Source organism: Odontomachus brunneus, unplaced genomic scaffold (assembly GCF_010583005.1).
Source record: "Odontomachus brunneus isolate Ranch 3 - 2012 unplaced genomic scaffold, Obru_v1 Obru_scaffold_216, whole genome shotgun sequence".
NCBI classification, from domain to species: Eukaryota; Metazoa; Arthropoda; class Insecta; order Hymenoptera; family Formicidae; genus Odontomachus; species Odontomachus brunneus.
Window position 1 is genome coordinate 30389 of NW_022639666.1, and position 4998 is coordinate 35386.

Sequence of the window (4998 nt, forward strand, 5' to 3'; positions counted from 1 at the left end):
GGGCCATGGAAGGGGTAGTCAGGAAAGGGTGGATCTACACCCTAAGTAAAGAACAGCTGACGGAGCTGCTGGAGGAGTATGACCTCAGCACGGAAGGCACCTTGGACGAAATGAGGCGAAGTATGGGCAGCTACGTCGGACAGCACCCAGAGCAATTCCGGATCCCGGGACCGGTCGTGAATACCGAGGAGGCGAATCGTAAAAGGATACGAGCCCCGAGTCCTGCCCCGTCCGAGGCCTCCAGCGCAGTAGATACGATGAACCAAATCCGGAAATGGGGATGCCGATTCGACGGCAAAGACCCCGTCGCATTCCTAGAGCGAATAGAGGAACTGCAGGTGGGCTACGGACTTAGCAAATCGCAAATGCTAACCGGGCTACCAGAGCTCCTGCGTAGCGACGCGCTATTATGGTACCGAAACCACCGCGCCAGCTGGACCCACTGGGATGACTTTGTCCGCGCCTTTCGGGAACAATACCTGCCACGGCGCTACCGAGCCCAGTTAGTACGGGAGCTACAACATCGGCGCCAGCTGGAAGGGGAGCCCTACGCTAAGTACGCCACAGCGGTGCTCACCCTCATGCGGCGAGCCGGCCGCCTGGAAGCGGACGAACAGATAGAACAACTATACGAGGGCCTCCTACCCGGGTACAAACTGTACGTACGACGGGATGACGTCAGGACTCTCGCCGAGCTAGGCTCTCGGACGGCGGAATTCGAGGCCATCACGGCCAGCGGTTCCACCCGCCGGCCCCCAGAGCGGCCGCGACCGCCCACCCTGGCAGCCGCCTATAACCGTCAGGAATGTTGCTGGAGGTGTAAAGAACGGGGACACACCCGAACCAACTGTAGACGGCCCGCCCGAAAATTTTGCTCGGAATGTGGCAGGGACGGAATCCTGACCCGAGAGTGCCATCCACGGCCGGGAAACGCCACCCGGGCCGGGGTAGACCAGGCCGAGCCCCGGTCCCTGACGGAGTCCGCATAGAGTACGAGCCGCGCCCGTTCGTCACCGTCCGTTTGCGGGGACATGCCGTACGGGCCCTTATAGACTCCGGCGCGGAGGCCTTCTTTATTAATCACGGCACCGCAGACCTGGCGCGGCGAGTACGCTGTACGCCCCGACTGGAAGAGAAAGAGATCAGGCTGGCGAATTGAGCGACCATTAGCCTCGCCGGCAGTGTGCGGCTGCCTCTGAAAGTGGGGCGGCGCGGGGTCAGCCACGATTTTTTCGTAATGCCGGCCCTGATCGAGGACATGATCATTGGGGCCGACCTGTGGGCCCGCCTGCAGCTACCATTATGCCCTCCGGCGGCCCCGACCACGACCACGACTCCGCTCCGTCTCGCACCCCTGAGCACCGAAGCAGGGGGACTTGCGCCTATGACAACACGCCAGCGACACAGGCTGCAGGAAGTCTTAGAGGAGGAGTTCCAACAGTTTGCGACCGTGCCAGGGCCCACACCCTGCGTACAGCACGAGATCCGACTGAAGCATGGGAGCCGGCCCATCAAACAACGGTTTCGGCCCCGTAACCCGGCGATGCAAGGCATCATTGACCGAGAGGTCCAAGAAATGGAGCAAGAGGGCATCATAGAACCCGCGCATAGCCCGTGGAGCTCCCCGGTCGTACTGGTGCGAAAAAAAGACGGCAGCCGGAGGTTCTGCATCGACTTCCGAAAAGTAAACGAGGTAACGGAGAAAGATGCCTACCCACTGCCGCAAGTGACCGCCACGCTGGACAAGCTCCGCGGCGCCCGGTACCTGAGCACCATCGACCTCAAAAACGGGTACTGGCAGGTGGCATTAACCCCCGCCAGCCGCCCTATCACTGCCTTCACGGTTCCCGGCCGCGGGTTAATGCAGTTCCGGGTGATGCCGTTCGGCTTACATTCCGCCCCCGCCACGTTCCAACGCCTCTTGGACACCGTGCTGGGAGCGGAACTGGAGCCACATGTCCTGGTATACCTGGATGATATTATCGTCACCACACGGACTTTTGAGGAACACATACGCGTCCTCCAGGAGGTGTTTCAACGGCTCCGAGCCGCTCACCTGCGGCCAAACCCGGCTAAATGCCAGTTCGGACGCAACAGCCTCCGATACCTAGGGCATGTCGTGGACGCACAGGGGCTACGAACCGACCCCGAGAAGACGAACGCTGTCGCCGACTGGCCGACCCCTACGACGATACGCAAGGTGCGCCAGTTTCTAGGGATGGCCTCGTGGTACCGGCGGTTTATACCACAATTCGCCCGGACCGCCGCGCCGCTTACCAGGTTGACCCGGAAGTCGGCTCGATGGCACTGGGGGACACAGGAAGAGGAGGCCTTCCAGGCGCTAAAGGCCGCCCTCACTTCCACCCCGGTGCTCGCATGTCCGGATTTTACACGGACCTTCGTGTTATAGACGGACGCTAGTGCTCTGGGCCTGGGGGCGGTGCTCACCCAGCAACACGAGGAAGGGGAGCGCGTCATCGCATATGCGAGCAGAACGCTAAATCCCGCTGAGCGAAATTACAGCGCCACCGAGTTGGAGTGCCTGGCGGTCGTCTGGGGCATCCGGCGCATGCGGACATACCTGGAGGGATATCGGTTCACCGTGGTCACCGATCACCAGGCACTGCGTTGGCTCCACAGTATGGACTCCCCCACCGGCCGGCTAGGCCGCTGGCGATTCGAGCTACAGCAATACGATTTCGAGATCAAGTACCGGCGCGGCGCCGCCAACCAGGTCGCTGACGCCCTATCCCGGCGACCCGAAGTCTGCACTCTGAAACAGCCCGCTCAGGACCGATGGTACAAACGATTGGCCGACCAGGTGCGCCAGCAGCCACAACAGCATCTCGATTATCGCATTGATAAAGGACGACTCTTCCGCCACCTCATACACGACCTCGACTTTCGCGAGGTCCCGAGCCAGGAGCAGTGGAAGGAATGTGTACCACGGGAGCGGCGGCCCGAAATAATGCGCCAATACCATGACGAGCCTTCCGCTGGGCACCTGGGGATAGCCAAGACGATCGCACGGATCGCCCGACGGTTCTACTGGCCCGGCATGTATCGCGACATCGCCCGTTATGTACGACGGTGTCCGAGCTGCCTGGCCCATAAAACCCCCCAGGGTCACACAGCGGGCCAACTACACGCCACGGCGGTCCACTCGCCCTGGGAGCAGGTGTCCCTGGACCTGGTCGGGCCTCTGCCGCGGTCCAGCCAGGGACACCGATGGCTGCTCACGAAGCAAGACCGGTTTACCAAATGGCTGGAGACGAAGCCGCTACGACAGGCTACCGCAAATGCCGTGGCCCAGGCGCTCTTGGCTCAGATCGTCTACCGGCACGGATGCCCCGACACCATCATCACGGATAACGGGACACAGTTTGTGTCGAAACCCGTTCGCACGGTGACCCAGAGCCTCGGGATCCGCCACCGAACAACGCCGATCTATACACCGCAGTGTAACCCGGTGGAACGGGCCAATCGCACCGTGAAGACAATGATAGCTCAATACGTGCAACGAAACCACCGGCGGTGGGATGAACACCTCCCCGCTCTCCAGTATGCGTTCAACACTGCCCGAAACGAGGCAACCGGATATACACCGGCCTACCTAAACCATGGGCGAGAGCTGGCCGGACCGCTCTCCATGGAACGCGGCCGACTCGCACCCGGGGGGCCGCCAAGTACGATTCAGCGGCAGCTGAACGAAGCCTACGAGCTCGTCCGCATTAACCTAGCATGGGCATTTCAGCACCAGGAACACCACTACAACCTGCGGCACCGAGCCTGGCGCCCCCAGGTAGGGGATCAGGTGTGGAAGCGCGACCACCCCTTGTCCGACAAAAAACGGGCCTTCAACGCGAAGCTTGCACCCAGGTATACGGGTCCCCTGGAGGTGCGCCGCATCATCTCCCCGGTCATCGCCGACCTCCGGGATAGACAAGGACGCTGGTACCGGGGAATTCACGTGCGGGACATGAAACCCGCCGGCCGCGAGGAACAGTGCGGCAACAAACCCCAGGGCCCGGGGACTCCGCGAGCCGGCCCTGAGCGCGCCGCGCCCCGACCAGTAAGTCCGCCGCGCGCCGCTAGGCGGCGCTCGTCGAGCTCATACTCGCAGGCAAATTTCGAGAGTCGGGTATATATAAGGTCAACGACCCCCCGGAGGGAGAGACTGTCGAACACGCTCCGACGAGATGACCGACGACGAACAAACGCTATGAGAGCTGATCCAGCCGATGACGCCCGAGGAGGCAAGCGCCACCTGGCAGCGCCTGCTAACCGGGACCGGGGCGCGGGCAGCCCCCCCGGTCGAGAAGCCGCGGACAGACGCGCCAGCACGGCGACCAGTGCCCCGAGTAGGGACCTCCATACAGAGATCCCGCGACGCCGGCGAGCGCAAGCTGTTGGCCCTAGCCGGGAACGCTCCCCCGCCACCCACCGGGCGCCCCAGGGGCCGACCGTCCGTCCGGCCCATAGGGCAGGTCAACAGCCATCGACCACCGGCCTCAAAACCAACCAGTGCCAACCGAGGGCCAAGGATCGTCAAGGAGGAGACGCCGACACGTAAGGTGATCCTGCTGCCGCCACAGGTGCGCCAGGCACCACGAGCCGCCCGGCCCAGCCTCACAGGGGTAGGGACCGCTGCCCCTCCGACCACGCCACCGGCACCTCCACCAGCACCACCAGCGGCGACGGGGCGGAAAGGCGTCCCCCGATCCACCCAGAAGCGGAAGGCGCTCGTAAACGAGCTGTTTGGGAGCGACTCATCGGGGCGCAGCCGCGAGTCATCCCCGACAACAAGGCCACAGGATGGACCAGGGCCCCCGCTATCTTCTTCCTCCCACCAGCAGGAAGGAAAGCCCGGAACCCCGGGGCCTCGACGAGAGGTCATCCTGCCAGACGGCACCCGGGTCATGGTACCTCGCACCGCCACCTTGCGCCAGCGGGCCTACCGGGTCCACGTCGGCAACACCCGGTGGATCCTCCATTTTA